Below are 17,601 nucleotides of genomic sequence, written 5' to 3' on the forward strand. Positions count from 1 at the left end.
AAAAAAGGACTGAACAATTCTTTAAAAAATGTAACTCTGATGGTTTGGACTCGTATTGCAAATTGGATTTGAATTATTGCATTGAAGGGTTTTTGTCATTCTTACATTTGATAAGAAAAAGTACAACAATGAAAAAGAAAGGACTTCTTGCAGACTTTTTTTTTTTAAATGTCTCTTGAATGATTGCATATGTCATGCATAACATCTCTGCTGCAACATATAGTTTTAAACTGGTATTTTAACACAAATTTCAGGTTAGAGAAATATTGCACCTTCTGCGATTTGAAAATTGCAACAGGCCATACTGCAGTTTGATTGGCTGATGACACTGTCACTCAACGTTGTAACCCAAATAGTAATGCCCAGCTTCATTTAAAGGTCTGCACTGCAATTACCACTAGCCTAACCTTGCAAAGCAGATGGATACGCCTGTTTGTTTCTCACTGGTGAATCCATCTTGCAAAGCTCCCATCTGAACCGTTTGGGCCCAGTTAGAAAGCAACAGGACCAATCAGCGACGAGGGGCAGTACTTTCAGGAGCGGCAGAGTCGTGACGTAGGCAAGCAGCAACAAGAGGCCAGTGCTGTTATGGTGGCGACATTAGCCTGGATGCTGCTAAAGCGCCAGTTTTATCAGAACTTGACAACATTTCTTCATCAAAAAAAGAACAAAGAACAGCAGTGAGTTGTTTTCTCTTTCAAAATGACAAAAGTCGTGTACTGACATGTCTACAGTCGCCATGGTTAGCGTTTATGAAGGTTTATTCCTTGGTAGCTACGCACGCGCACCTCGGTAGTGGCGACGGCGTCACGTGTTTTGTTGCTCTGATTGGCCCGTAAAGATGTGACAGACAGAACATCCATCCAATCACACTTCAAGTTTTTTTCAACACCTCTGCCCTTTCCCAAATGCTTTATATCGAAGGTTTTCCAGATGGATGTGTTCCATCTGGCGTGTCAGATTACCACAAGCCCCGGCAGAGGAAGAGAGCAGTGATGCGTTTAAGACATGGGAAATTTCTGTTCAGCGCCATAAAATATAACCTTTCATTTTCTGGATAGAGTGACACACTGAACAAGTAACTGATTCCACTCACATTTCAGGATAACTTTTTAATCATGTAAAAACAATATATATATTTTTCATTTCTCACATGGCTAGCAGTGCTGCCCCTGACTGCACACCTCTGTTGTTCAGTTGATAGTTCATCACAGTTTCAATAAAAAGCATGTATGTGACAACACGAGGATTTCTGGAGAGGCTCAGCCTCTTTGCTCAGTGCAAGACTCTTCTAGACTCTTGTCTCCCCTCGTCTGGCGAGATGACGCTAAAAGGTCTGCAGGACTGAATATTTGTGATATTGATTGCCTCCACTGCAGGTAAATCAGTTAAACTGTGTTAAAAACACTTTTTTCGTAAAATGTAGAGATCATATCCAAATATTTAGATATTTTCTGATGAAAATAGAGGTTCATTTACAACTGCAAAGTACTAACTTTCCTTTGTTACCAAGATATTTCAGTGAATAAATCCCACATGCTCTATCTTTAAAATAATTTCTTTCTGATTCCTTACAAGAACTAAAAGGGGCTTCTTTCATTTTTCTGCTGGTTCCTTGATCACTTTGAGTTGTGTGGGTTCATTTTTCACTTCGTTTCCTTGAACTGATAAATCTGAGCTGACAAGATAAGATGTGAAATGTTATTTTTCCTCATAATGATGGGAAAATTACTGACCATTGATAAGTAAGGTTCCTCATAAAACCCTGTTAGTGAAATAATCTGACCCAGGACGATTCTATTAATCCATTTTAACTCAATAATCTCCACTGAACAAACTCCTCATCAGTATTTATGTAGATGATATAAGAAACACAACCATGTTCACTTCCTTCTTTGAATTCAGCAGAGGTCTTTTTATCAGAGCAACCACACCCTACAGGTCCAGCATTCAGGCTTTTACTGAGTGTTTAAATTTTAACAGCTATATAGCAGCCTTCAGACTTAGCTTACTTCCTGTTGTTTACACAAGATCAAACTAATAACTGAAATCATTTTTGATGTATACAGTGCCGTGGAAAAGTATTTGCCCCCTTTCTGATTCCTGGTGTTTTTGCACATTTATCACACTTAAATGTTTCGGATCATCAAACCAATTTTTATATTTTACAAAGACAACCAAAGACAACAAAGTAAATACAAAATGCAGTGTCTGAATGATTATTCAATTTTTTTAAGGGAGAGAAAAAAATCTCCAAACCTATGTGGTCCTATGTGAAAAAGTAGTTGTCCCCTTTGTTAAATCATGAGTTAACTGTGATTAACCACTGTTTTTAGAAACCTGCGTTCAGTTTTACTTGCCACACCCAGACCTGATTACTGCCAGATTTGTTGAATCAAGAAATCACTTAAATAGAAGCTTTCAGACAAAGTGAAGTAGGCTACAAGATCTCAGAAAGAAACACATCATGCCATTATCAAAAGAAATTCAAAACAAATGAGAAACAAAGTGACTGAAATCTATCAGTCTGGAAAAGGTTACAAAGCCATTTCCAAGGCTTTGGGACTCCAGCAAACCACAGTCAGAGCCATTATCCACAAATGTAGAAAACTGGGAACAGCGGTGAACCTTCCCAGGAGTGGTCGGCCAACCAAAATGACTCCAAGAGTGCAACGACAACTCATCCAGGAAGTCACAAAAGAACGCAGAACCACATCCAAAGACCTGAAGGCCTCACTGGCCTCAGTTAAGGTCAAAGTTCATAACTCAACCATAAGAAAGACACTGGGCAACAATGGCATCATGGGAGAATTCCAAGGCCAAAACTACTGCTGACAAATAAAGAAAACAATGGCTCTTCTCACATTTTCCAAGAAACATCTTGATGATCCCCAAGACTTTTGGAGAAATATTCTGTGGGCTTATGAGACAGAAGTAAAACTTTGTGGAAGGTGTGCAACCCATTACATCTGGAGTAAAAATAACACAGCACTTGATTAAAAGAACATCAGACCAACAGCCAAACATGGTGGTGGCAGTGTGATGGTCTGGGGCTACTTTGCTGCTTCAGGACCTGGACCACTTGCTGTGATTGATGGAACAATGAATTCTGCTGTCTACCAGAAAATCCTGAACGCCAACATCCGGCCATCAGTTCATGCCCTCAAACTCAAGCGCTCTTGGGTTATGCAGCAGGACAACGACCCGGAACATACCAGCAAGTCCACCTCTGAATGGCTCAAGAAAAACCCTCCAATATGGCTGAGTTACACCAATTCTGTGAAGAAGAGCGGGACAAAATTCCTCCACAGCGATGAGAAAGACTCATCACCAGTTATCACAAACGCTTGATTTTAATTATTGCTGCCAAGGGTGGCACAACCAGTTATTAAGTTCAGGAGGCAATTACTTTTCTCTGCACACCTCTGCTTTAAGGCCGTTGGAGCACAAAGCCCCAGACAGTTATCAGACCTCCTTTGCTTTATTTCAGTTTTTTATGTTGCAGCCTGATGCTACAGTCATTTAAATTCATTTTATTCTCATTAATCTACACTCAGTACCACATAATAATAGAGTGAAAACTGAATTTTAGAATTTTGCAAGTTCCTGAAAAACTCAAAAAAAAAAAAAAAAAAACCTAAAAAAAAAAAATTTAAAATATCACATTGACATCAGTATTCAGCCCCCTTGCAAAACACTATAAATTCAGTTCAGGATCCTCCCTTTTCTCTGGGTCTTTGCTGAGACACATCTTCTTACTGAAGACCTCACAGTTGGCAATGAATACCAGAGCAAAAACCAAGCCATGAGGTCAAAGGGAAGAAGGTTCCCAAGAGCACAGTGGTCTCCAGAATTCCCTAATGGAAGAAGTTGGACAACCAGGACTCTTCTAACATCCTTCTAGTGGTTCTCAACCTTGAGGTGGGAACCCCCTTAGGGGTCACGAGACACTAAAAGGGGGTCTCCAGTTTCCCTGAAAAAAAAAAAAAGTTTTTTAGGCATTTTTGTGCCTTTATTTGATAGAGACGCAGTAAAGGGCCTCAGGCCAGATCTGAACCCAGGCCTTCCACGTACATGGGGCGCGCCTTAACCACTCGGCCACCTGCACTCCAACTAAGAATATTTTTAAATTCTACTGTTGCCACTACACCAATTTTGTAGTATTTTAACCAGTTTTTATCTTTTTTTACCCACAAATTTTAACACATTTTTGCCATTTAACCCTTATTTTTGCTGTTTTAAACCCTTTCCATCACCAATTTCTGCCTGTTTATGCAATTTCTAAACCAATTCTTGCCACATAAGCCTAATGTTGCCCCTGTTGACCCATTATTGCCACTATTAACCCCATTTTACCACTTTCTATGCCCAATATTCCTATTTTAACTACATTTTACTATATGATATGCCCATTTTTGCCAGTTTGATCAATTTCTTCCAATATCTGCCTATTCTTTCTTTCTCAGTTAGCACTATTTTGCCAGTTTATATTGATTTTTCCTCATATTTCACCAGATTTCCACCCATTTTTGCCCTTTTTTGGTTATTTTTTACTGTTCTTATATAATTTTTGCCACTTCAAACCCATTTCTGCTACTTTTAAGATACAATTTCACCACCTTTTCCGCCATTTTTTTCCCATTATTATTATTTTTTTTTTCAAATTTTAACCCATTTTATTTTATTTTTTTACAAAATAGAGTTACATTTTTAAGAAGCCTATATACTACACAACTGATTTAAAAAAGAGACTTATTTTTGATAAGAGTGGCTATTTTTTCAGGTTAAATATAAAGTATAGATATCACAGCTTTACTTTAGAATAGACCATGATTTTGTTGACCTCCATGTGCCCCCAGTTTGGCTGGGCTCCAGAAAGCTCGCCCCTTTATCCCCCCTTATGGACGGCCTTGTCTCCACATGACTAGTCTTGAATGTGCATGGCTGTCTTCATCCACCTTCAGGTACAGTGGGGTCCCCGGTCTCTGGCACCTTTATTTTGGGGGTCATGGGCTGAAAAGGTTGAGAGCCCCTGTTCTAAGATACTTTCTAAATGCTCTTTCCTTTCCCTGATGTACAAACTGCCCATGGTTATATTTATTTTTCCATAACATACCTCTGCCTCAGACCAAGTCTTTCTGCTTAACAGGCAAATGTAACAGGTTTTCCCAAACCTTCTCCAACCAGGATCAACCAATCAGAACAACCTGGGACACAACAGCAGATATTTTAAAGACAAGTACTGTTCAAATGTCTGATAATACCGAGGCTCTGCACGTTTTATTTGAACAGGTACGAGCGGCAGACCTGCTTCAGCTCCGATCCACAGTCCACTGGTCAAACAGAGGCGGATGATCAGCTGGCACCATCTGTGAAAAAACAAAGTTGAAATTAAGCATGATAAATAATAAAGGTGGTTTATAAACCCTCTCTGTCTGAGATGGTATCTGATCAAACAATAATGTCTCATTATTCAAAACTAACAGTCATCATGAGATGTCATCTTTGTTATCAGAACAGTCTTCAAACAACATCAACACCCATAAATTCACTCCCTTTAGGTAACCATTGGGGTTTATTTAGGCTTATCCTTTTTTATTTAAAGTTTAATCACATTGTTCTGTACTGATAGTTTTGCTGATTGGAGATGTTTAAACAGCCGTTGTTAGTTTTTCTTTTATTTATTCTTTATTTTAGCAGGGATGGGGCACTCAAAGACAAGGCCAGATCAGGTGTGGGATCATACGACGGTTTGGCACTGTGTCAACATTAGTCCTATGCTGCTCTGGCTTCCTGATCCAATCACCTTGATCAGCGTGGTCCAAGAGGAAAACCTCTCCAGCTGACGGAGAATGTCTGCTTGTGGGCTAACCTTTGTTGCAGAAACATGCAGGGCGAAGTTTGGGCCCTGAAAACCAGTTGGTTGTGGAGGAGTTTGCAGCACTAAGACCTCTGGAGGCATGGTCAGCAGGATTTTGCGACGTCTCAACATAATGCCAGTTCTTTGGATCTGTGAGCTCTCTGATTGGCTGAACTCTATTTGCTACAAAAACATGAAGTCTTCTCCCTTCATTGTTGATGTAAGCCAACACAACCTGCCAGTCAGTCCAAAAGTATTCCCTGTCAATTTTCATTTTCAACTCTGATTTTAACATTACCCTATCTTTGCTGACGTCACTGCTGCTGAAAGCTCTAATCTTGGGAAGCTTGTGATCTTTGCGATAGCAACCCTTGCTTTGGCCATGAGGAGACTGCAATGGATTTCATCTTTGTCATTCTTGTATCTAAGCTAAGAACATGAACCATAGTCTGTGTTGCTGGCGTCAGAGAAATGGTGCAGCTCAACACTTAGTATTTTGCCAAAATTTGTTTACCCACTGTTCATGATCAAATACACGATACAATCAAAACACGCATAAAACAACAAAATTAAACCCTATTAAAAGATTAGTTGTTGCTACATACCTTCTGAAAACTTCCCACATGCACACAATGAACTCCTGGCTTCAATCAAAGTTGTTGTGTGACGACACACCCGACCTTTATACCTGTTCTGGGGCGCACCGCTTAACCACGAAACATGAATATACAACAAATAGAAAGGCCAGTGGTCACCTACAAGCATATTCAAGCAAAGCCAATAAAATATAACCTTTCATTTTCTGGATAGAGTGACACACTGAACAAGTAACTGATTCCACTCACATTTCAGAATAACTTTTTAATTATGTAAAAACAATATATGTATTTTTTATTTCTCACAGGGCTAGCAGTGCTGCCCCTGACTGCACACCTCTGTTGTTCAGTTGATAGTTCATCACAGTTTCAATAAAAAGCATGTATGTGACAACACGAGGATTTCTGGAGAGGCTCAGCCTCTTTGCTCGGTACAAGACTCTTCTAGACTCTTGTCTCCCCTCGTCTGGCTAGATGACGCTAAAAGGTCTGAAGGACTGAATATTTGTGATACTGATTGCTTCCACTGCAGGTAAATCAGTTAAACTGTGTTAAAATCTCTTTTTTCGTAAAATGTAGAGATCATATCCAAATATTTAGATATTTTCTGATGAAAATAGAAGTTCATGTAGAGCTGCAAAGTACTAACTTTCCTTTGTTACCATTGGTATTGGTTGTCGCCCACTTCCTGACCCCCATTAGGGTCACGATTGCAAACAGTCATTAGCAGCCTCCATACAAAGAAACATCCCATTACAATTATGAAAATCGAGAATTTCTCCATCTTTGAAAAATTTTACAAAAATGTGAAATACTGTAAGACCTCAGCACATTAAACATATGAATGGTCTCTTTTTAAACTGATAAAGATATTTCAGTGGAAAAATCCCACATGCTCTATCTTTAAAATAATTTCTGATTCCTTACAAGAACTAAAAGGGGCTTCTTTACTTTTTCTATTGGTTCCTTGATCACTTTTAGTTGCGTGGGTTAATTTTTCACTTCACTTCCTTGAACTGATAAATCTGAGCTGACAAGATAAGATGTGAAATGTTATTTTTCCTCATAATTATGAGAAAATTACTGACCATTGATAAGTAAGGTTCCTCATAAAACCCTGTTAGTGAAATAATCTGACCCAGGACGATTCTATTAATCCATTTTAACTCAATAATCTCCACTGAACAAACTCCTCATCAGTATTTATGGAGATAATATAAGAATAAGATCATCATAATTAAACCACTTAACCCATTATCCCAGCAGTAGAGCTTCATAACCCAACACATTGCAGCTTTAGGTGTTTTTCCATTGTTTGGTTGCATCATTGAAGGGAAAATAAAATGTGATACACCACCAGCCACTTTATTAGGTACACCTGTTTAATTGCTTATTAACACAAATAGCTTATCAGTCAATCACTTGGCAGCAACTCAGTGCATTTAGGCACGTAGATGTGGTCAGGACAACTTGCTGAAGTTCAAACTGAGCATCAGAATAAGGAAGAACGTGGCGTGGTTGTTGGTGCCAGATAGGTTGGTCTGAATATTCCAGAAACTGCTGATCTACTGAGATTTTCATGCACAACCATCTCTAGGGTTTGCAGAGAATGGTCAGAAAAAGTAAAAATATTCAGTGAGCGGCAGTTGTGTGGACGAAGCTGCTTTGTTGATGTCAGAGTAGAATGGGCAGACTGGTTTGAGATGATAGAAAGGCAACAGGAACTCAAATGACCACACGCTACAACCAAGGTCTGCAGAAAGCCATCTCTGAACACATGTCAACCATTGAAGCAGCAGAAGGAAACTGAGGCTACAGTTCACACTGGTTGTCAAAATTGGACAATAGAGGATTGGAAAAACGTTGCCTGGTCTGATGAGTTGATTTCAGCGGAGACATTCAGTTGGTAGGGTCAGGATTAGACGTAATCAACATGAAAGCATGGATCCATCCTGCCTCGTATCAACTATTCAGGCTCGTGGTGGAATGGTGTGGGAGATATTTTCTGGACACATTTTGGGCCCCTTAGTACCCACTGATCATTGTTTAAATGCCACAGCCTACCTGAGTATTGTTGTTGACCATGTCCAACCCTTTATGACCACAGTGTGCCGTCTTCTGATGGCTACTTCCCACAGAATAATGCACCATGTATCACATTTCAAATCATCTCAAACTGAACATGATAGGGAGTTCACTGTACTCCTGTGGCCTCCAAAGTCACCATATCTCAATCCAATAGAGCAGCGTTGGGTTGTGGTGGAATGGAAGATGTTCAGCTGACAAATATGCAGCAACTGTGTGATGCTATCATGTCAATGTGGACCAAAATCTCTGAAGAATGATTCCAACACCTTGTTGAAACTATTCCATGAAGAATTAAAAAGGGGTCCAACCCAGTAGTAGCAAGGTGTACCTAATGAAGTGGCAGGTGTGTATATCCACTGTCTTCCTCTATAAATAAAGACATAAAATGTAATAAATGTAACCTGAAACAAAACCAAAGAAGAGGTCTGCGCTGAGTTATGCTGCCTGTAAACACAGCCATGTGCACTTCCTTCTTTGAATTCAACAGAGGTCTTTTCTTTCTTTTCATAATCAGGAATTTATGACCTTTATCAGAGCAACCACACCCTACAGGTCCAACATTCAGGCTTTTATTGAGTGTTTACCTTTTAACGACTAGACAGCAGCCTTCAGATTCAGGTCAACTTCCTATTGTTTACACAAGATTAAATACAGATGGATCTGTTCCAGCTTTGTTTCAAATTATTATGCAATTTGGTTGTTAGTGTCATAAACATTGAATTTGTTGTTTTTTAATTGAACTTATGGATGAAAACGACATCGGCAAAGTATATGGAGTTTCTGCATGACCACTTTCTTCCATGGTACAAAGAGAAAAACCGTGCCTTCTATAGCAAAATTATCTTCATCCATGACAACGCACCATCTCATGCTGCAAAGAAAACCTCTGCATCATGGACTATGTAACTTGGCCTGTTAAGATGTTTTTGATTGAAATAAATTTTTATTTCAGTAAATATGACCTCCCAATGCTGCAAATTCAACAAATGACCATTTTCACTTCTTTGCAACCTATAAAATGTTTTGAAACTTGTGCATAATAATTTGGAACAGCATTTTTTTAAAGTTTTTTAAAAACATTTTTTCCAATAGTTATCATTGGGACGTTTGTTCAATAACATTTGAATCGTGCTCCAACGGTTGATGACTTGAAAATTATTCTGACTGTGGTTTGTATCGACTGTTTAGGAAAATCAGAGAAAAAAAATATATATATATCGTCTAATAATAATTTGGAACATGGTGTATATTGTCTGCCAACACACAGACACTCTGTTTAAATTACACAACACATTAATACTTTACTAACATTTTTATTTGTCTAGTGCCAAATCAATCATCAAGGTTGTGTATTTAACATTGTCGGTTTTAAGTGTTCTCCTTCTGTGGCTGCTGCTTTCACATTTGTTCCCCTTTCCATGTTTTTGAGTTTTGCATTCAGGCCCATTGTTTGACATGTCCTCTTTTTGCTGTTCTGGAGTTCAGTCATTCTGATTCTGCCTTACAGGAATGGTGTTGTTTATTCAGGGGCCTTGTTCATATTCAGTGATGTAGATTTGTTTCAGTTTCAGAGACAGAAAATGAGAGACAGGTTGCTGAGCAGGAAGTGTAGTTTAATGGTTAAACAGAGATTTAACAAGAGCTGTCATTTATTCTTATAGCAGCGACGCCATCGAGGCCTGACGTCCTGGTATAAGTGAGGAGGGGGGCATACACATGTCGAGGAGGGTATGGTGGGGATTTTACAGGGGCTTGGCACAGAGGTAAGGCAATTTCTTCAAACAGTTGACATCACTGGCATGATTTACTGTGGGCAAAAAAAGGTAGAATGAAAACAAGAAGGAGCTGTTTTGACTCTTTAACATCCTGCCCCAATACAATGTAAGTGAAGGTAAGAATATACTGAAATAATACAGTTTAAATAATACAGTGCCTATAAAAAGCCTTCAGTCCCTTGGATGTTTTACCCTTTTATTGAGACTCCGTGGGAGATTCCATGGTGAAGTGAAGGAAAGTTCTTTGGTCTGATGAGACCAGAATGAAATTTTTTTGGCCATCAGACAAGACACCAAACACTGCACATCACCAAAAAAAAACACACCATCCCCACTGTGAAGCACGGTGGTGGCAGCATCATGTTGTGGGGCTGCTTCTTGGCAGCCAGCCCTGGAAGGCTTGTAAAAGTAGAGGGTAAAACAAATGCTGGAAAATCCTGGAGGAAAATCTTACTCAGTGTGCAAGAGAACTACAGCTTTGGAGAAGATTTCTCTTCCAGTAAGACTATGACCTGGAGCATACAGAGAAAGCTACACAGAAATGGTTTAAAGCAGGGCTATTCAATTACAAATTCAGCTGGGCCAAATTTTAAAATCAAGAAATGTAGCTGCGCTGGACATGTTTGGCGCCCAGTAAGCAGCTGGTAATGTCAAATTTGGAACCACTTCAGATCAATTTGATGAAAATATACACTTTTTTGTGGTAATTACCAAAATCATTTTTTATGTTTCTGCAATGGTTAATACACCAATATGTAGAAGCTCTTTAACCCAAATGATATTTTTAATGCTAAAATATCATTAGAATTGTTGTCTATGAATTTTCAAATTGACCGATTTACAAAAAAAACCTGAAAAGCACATTATTATTTCTTGATTAATTTGTCAAATTGTAGTTATTTACTTGCATTCCTGAACAGAAAAATGATTTTTAGTGCTTGAATGTTATGCTCGATTCATTTCTGACTTCTCAGAGAAGCCCAGTGAGCCAGCTCAAATTTGGGTGAACTCAGTTTGAAATTCCTCATTCCTGTTCAAAATGGTAAAACGTGGAGAGCTCAGTGAAAATGAAAGAGTCCGCATTTTTCAGTTTTTTGTAAATCAGTCAATTTGAAAATTCATGGATAACAATAACAATTATATTTTAGCATTAAAAATATCATTTGGGTTAAAGAGCTTCTACATATTGGTGTATTAACCATTGCAGAAACATAAAAATGATTTTGGTAAGTACCAATGCTGTTAATTTAAGGCAGATGTGGCATAAACCCTACTTTGGTTAGGGTTAGGGTGGTCTAATAAATTTGTTAAGTACTGTGTGTCGGACTTCATACAATTTATTGTTATTCAAACCTGGAATAATCTTGTTTATTTCAGTTTCATGGTGCTCCATTATGTGAAAATTCTTCTGTGAAGATTAGTAGACTTTGTTGTGGACATCAGTGTGAATCGTGGACTCTTAGAAGACCAGCAGGTACAGTATTCTTATCCAAACACACACTGACAAATACATACAATAGCTGTCTGTGACTTCAGGCCAGTCAGGCCAGGTCCAAGTAGATTTGCCTGTAGCCCCATCTTGTGGACTTAAATGGAACTACAGAAAAGGTGTAGAGGATTGCAACAGCGTATTCTCAGCAAATGTATTCTGTATACTGACATGAATTATGTTTGAATACATATGTATTATTATCACCTTCATGACGAGGAAAAATCACGTAAAAGAGTACTTTGAACAGAGATTACAAGTCTTCTTGTTTTTGCTCTTTTTCTTATAAATTGAGAACAGGATTTAAAATTTCCCTCCACATGTTAAGAACATAATCATGTAAGTACATTAAGTATCAGCTTAACACTGAACTTTTTGGTAGGTTTTATAGTTAGGACTGGCTTAGACTTGGACCAGCTTTTAGTTCAAGGTCCATTTTAGTGTCATTCTGGACATGTGAAAAAAAAAAAACAAGACTAGACTCAGGTCCAGGAGTGTACTATAAAGGACAGGTGTTTAGTTTAAGTTACTATCATCCATACAAATGAAATGAAAACAGGATCAAATCTGTTAAAACTATCTTAAAGATAGTCATGCTGCTACAGGCTTGGGCTGCAAGGGGAACTGGCACTAAGCTGGCTGGCTTAAAGGTGTTTTACTTAGACAGGTTAAAAGTGAGTCAGGATAGTCCAAACAGGAGGAAATGAATGCATGAATAATCAGGTAAGTTGTGGAAACAGACTGAAGTGATAACTCTACGAGACTTTTAAAATGTATGCATATGAAATTAAAGATCCCTCCTTCTCGAGACGTTTTGATTCCAGTCTTGAATCACAAGCTACGATTCGATTCACTAATGATTCATTAAAATACAGAACGATTTGGTCCGATTCGATCTGGTACAAACTGATTATGGAAATAAAGCACGTTTTTGCTTTAACAAAAATTAGTAAAAAGGAGGAAACAAGATAATTTCATAATAATCCAAATTTATGAGTTTATTTATAAAAAAGACTAAATGCCAGGCCTCCTGTTCAAAGATACTGAAATTATGTGTAAGAAAGTTTTTATCATGCATACGCCCAGGTGTCTCACTTTAACAGTTAATTGGAAGATTAATATTAAAATTAGTGTTTACTAGTTCATACATTTTTGTCCTTCTTGTAAATTCCTTGGCATCATTAATCCTGATAACAGTAAAAACTACATATCAAAATATCCCAAGAATCACAAATTAAAAGCTGTTTAAAATCATAAGTAGATTTGTATAGACAGAGCTCTGTGTGTCTGCAGGTACAAGAGAACAAGGGGTTAAAATAATACTGAAAACAGTCAAATAAAAACAGCTTTCTAAACATTAAATTTTATTCTGTCATAATTCTTCTTAATGTGAGTATTCAGTCTTCATGTCACTAAAACATTATCTCCTCTCTGTGTATCTGACCATTTTTGACTGTTTTCGTTCTTGAATTAATTCACAGAGATTAGCTGATCTCCAGCTCAGTGAAGCCCTCTCTGTTTAATATCATATTGGTGGGATCAGACGTATTGATTATTAGGGAAAATTATTGGCCAGGACATCCCCTTCACTCCTTGTTTATCTTGGGAGACCCCTCTGCTTTGAAAAAGTTAACTCCATAACTTGCAAGCTGGACCTTATGGAAGCCCATTTCCGCCACTTAAAAAAATAAAAATGTTAAAGTTAGGGAATTAAAAAAGAAGAAGAAGAAGAAGAATCCTAAGTCATAATTATGAGATAGAAAGTCGAAATTATGAGATAAAAAGTCATAATTTGAAAATTCAGCCCCTGCAGCAGGATTATCTGAGGATTTTGAAAATTCTTGAGCTTATACATCATTTTAAGTTCTACAAAAAAGCCTTTCAGACCCATGCTGTAAAACAAACAGGAACTCCGCCATTTTATTTTTGTGGTCAAAAAGCAGCACATTTAGCATAATTATCACTACAGCCATTTTTACACAAAAACTATCCTCTGAGAACAGAATCCTTTTTCTTTTTCTTTTTTTTTAAGGTTTGGTGTTTAAATGTCAATCAGATTCACTGATGTGCCTGAAGCTGCTGTAGTATGCATGCCAGGCCAGTAGTTGGCAGTGTGACTGACAATGAAACACATGCATGCACAACTTTCCTTCCTCCTGGTGGTGTCAACAGACAAACATGGCTGACACACAAATGTTTGTGTGGACAGATGAAGTTGGGTTGCTTCCTAGTGACAGTCAACCACAAAATAAATAGATATTTAAAAAATGGGAACATATAAACGTTGGCAGGAAGTGAGCAGCACAAACAAACAGCACATTTTTGTGTGGTCTGTGCAGCACCAGGCCAAGATCGAGTCTCTGACGGACTACATGCAGAACATGGAGCAGAAGAAGAGACGGCTGGAGGAGAGCCAGGACGCTCTGACCAAGGAGCTCGCTAAGCTGCAGGCTCATGGTTCGCACATTTATATTAACCATTAAAACATCTTAGCACAAGTAACAACAGGCTAACTTGATGGAATTTTTATCTTTGTTTTTCATCAGAGAAAAGACTCGAGATGTCAGGAGAGGAGAAGGAGGGCATCGACAGACACAGGGACATGAAGGTGAGGAGGAAACACGCCACTGAGAGTCTCTGTTACAGAAATGTGAAATAGCTGAATGTTTTTGTGTCTGTGTGGCACAGAAAACTCTGGAGGAGCAGCTGGAGACCCACAGAGAGGCTCACCACAAACAGCTGAGCCCACTGAGAGACCAGATCCAAGACGAGCAGAGGATGCTGGACGAGCTCACAGAGTAAGTCTGACTGTTTTAAATCAAACTGCATTTTTAAAGATGTTAGAGAGCACAGACATAAGAAGAAACACATGGCATGAGATATTTGAATCAAAGTCTGCAGTAAAATAAGTATACTAATAATTATTTAGACCAGTGTTCTGAAAACTGCTCAACAAAAGAGCCAAATTGTTGAAAAATACCTTTGCAATAGCATTAAAGTGGTGAAAAGTGGCAAAAATGGATTAAAAGAGGCATAAATGGTCAAAAAGCAGAAAAAAATGGTAAAAAGGTTCAAAATTGGAATAAAATGGCAAAAACTGGGTGAAAAGTGTCAAAAAAGGAGTTACAGATAACAAAAATGGTCATAAAGAATAAAAAATGTGCTAAAAATAGTGAAAAATGACTAACATGGCCATAAAGCAGAAACAGAATCGGTGAAAATGCGAAAAATAGGCATTAAATGGCAAAAACTAGGTGACAAGTAGCAAGAATGGGGGAAAAGTGATATAAAAAATGGAGCTATGGATGATAAAAATAGTCAGACGCTGCAAAAATGTGGTAAAAAATAGTAACAAATGACTAAAAAAGGCAAAAAGCAGCAAAAAGTGTGGTAAAAGTTAATGTAAAGTGACTAAAACGGTCAAAAAGCTGCAAAATGTGGTATAAAATAGTGAAAAGTGACTAAAATGGCAAAAAGATGCAAAAATGAATGAAAAGTGACTACAAAGCAGCATTGTGAATAAACGAAAAATAGGAATTAAATGGCACAAACTATGTGAACAGTAGCAACAATACGTGAGAAGCGACATGAAAAAGGAGTTACAGATGATAAAAATGGTCAGAAAGTGGCAAAAATGTAGTAAAATAATGGGGAAAAGTGACTGAAAGGAGGCGAAAAGTGGCAAAATGGGCAAAAAAAATGTGAAAAGTGACTTAGATTGTAAAAAGTGACAAAAATGTGGTAAAAAAGTGTGAAAATTGAGTTAAGTAGTCAAAAATTGGCAAAAATGTGGCAAATTATTGGTGAAAAGTGACTAAAATTGGCAAAATGCTGCTAAGAGTGACAAACACATTAAAAGTGTCATTAAATAGCTAAAAGCAGCTTAAATTGGGTGAAAAGTGGCCAAAAAATAGCCAAAAAGGGGAAAGAAAGGCAAATAGCAAAAGGCAGGATAAAAGTGGCAAGAACTACAAAACTGGCAAGAAGAAGTGGCACAAATGGGCTAAAAAAAAAGTGTCGAAAATAGGAAAAAGGGAGAAGAATTAGACGTAAGGGTAATGAAGAAAACTAGGAGAAAAAATAAAGGCTGTTAATTAAAGCCTCCTGTAGAAGAGTGGGAACAAACTGATTAATGTGACTTGATATGGATCATTCCTGAGTTGAAAGTTTTCTAAGGTTTTCTGGGGAAAAATACATGAAATGAAGACATTAAAGAGCCACAAACCATCCCAGTGGAACCACATGTCGAGTTTTACTCATTTAGACTAATAACTGTTTGTGACAAGACTTGAACTGGATCTGGAATTTAGCCTAAAACTGTCTAAACCTAAAATTTTGACTTCAAGTCCACAGAGATGAATGAAGCAGTAGAAAAATCAACAAAACTTTTCGTGTTTGATGTTTTTTAGATCTAGGATATTTCCACAGATTTGATTGGTTCTCATTGAACCACTTTATGCTGGTTTAAATGATCCTAAAGTTTGTTTTTATTGTTTTTCAAACCAAAGTCGTGACAGTCATTACGACTGTCTACTGTGTGTGATCCTCATGAGGAAGGATGTAAAATTCTCATACCACTCCTCTTTACTGAGACAGGAACTTTTAGCTGCATACGACTGTAGTCTGGCTTTACACTGGCTCTAAAAGTCTATACACACCTGTTACTATACACACCGAGGTGGGGGGGGGGGGCTATAATGAACTTTTATTTATAGAGTCATGATTGAAAATGTAAGAGGAAGTATTAGAGCACTCTAAAAGGTCCAACAAAATAGACAATAGACAAAAGTCCTAAATTATTTCATCATGCACTTTAAAATTTCAAGTTTGTAATGCCAGAATTGAACATCCTAAACTAGTGAATTTACAAGGATCCAAACTGAAAACAGTGAACAGAAATGTCTCCTCAGAATCTGGGAAATAATGATCATGTGATCATTCTTGGATCATTTCCTCACTGATCAATCCTACTAAGAAAAATCTCCTGATTAGGCGAAAAACTGTAGGACTTATGGAAGGAAAACAGCTTCTTTTCTTGTCATGTTCTTTTTCCATGGCTCTTTTGGATTTTATAATGTTAAAAAATTCTACCTTTTAGTTGACATAAATTTCCAGTTTTCTTTTTCTGGTAAATGTATGACTTGTTAAATTAGAAATGTTTGAGATTTTACTTAAAAATTGACTGAACCTTCTCATTTTGCTATTCTTATGGTGGCTCTAAATGCTGTTTTAATAATGAATAGTTTATATGCAGATATTTATGAAGAACTCGTTTATGCAGGCCTGTTATTCTGGGATTTAGTCAATAAAACAATTAAAAATGATGTTTAATTTTTCAGAGATTGTCCTGGGGGGCTTTAGAGTGTTTAGAGTAGAAGGACCCCAAAGAAAAAAGGTTAGGACCCACTGATGTAAGGGTCTATCATTTCAGAAATGTTCTGCCTTGTATCATTTTTGAAGCCAAATAACTGTTTGGAGAAATTTCCAGAAACCAGAAGACCAAAATGAATATATGTTGATGTGGTTTGTTGACATTTCTCCAGACAGTTACTTTGCCATTAGAAAGCGCCCAGTCAGAGCTTAGCGAGCATCTCCTCTCAATCTGAATCAGGGTCTGCTGCTGGAGCAGGAGAGGCTGATGTCAGACTACGACAAACCGAAGACTGAAGAGCAGGAGAAGGACGCCAAGCTGCAGAAACTCATGTGAGTAAAGGACTCATCCGTACGTTTATTTATGTGGAATGTGAGTTCATGTGGTTTTTGTTTGCAGGCTGCTGAATGAGCAGAGGGAGC

The 17,601-nt window shown here is 37.9% G+C and overlaps 1 protein-coding gene across 1 annotated transcript in view; it reads right to left on the reverse strand.

Annotated features, from left to right (window-relative positions):
- The window catches only part of LOC121517796 (tubulin alpha chain-like), a 1,079,624-nt gene that overhangs the window by 74,431 nt on the left and 987,592 nt on the right, over positions 1-17,601 (reverse strand). The gene's annotated exons all lie outside the window — the stretch shown is intronic.

Source organism: Cheilinus undulatus, linkage group 11 (genome assembly GCF_018320785.1).
Source record: "Cheilinus undulatus linkage group 11, ASM1832078v1, whole genome shotgun sequence".
NCBI classification, from domain to species: domain Eukaryota; kingdom Metazoa; phylum Chordata; class Actinopteri; order Labriformes; family Labridae; genus Cheilinus; species Cheilinus undulatus.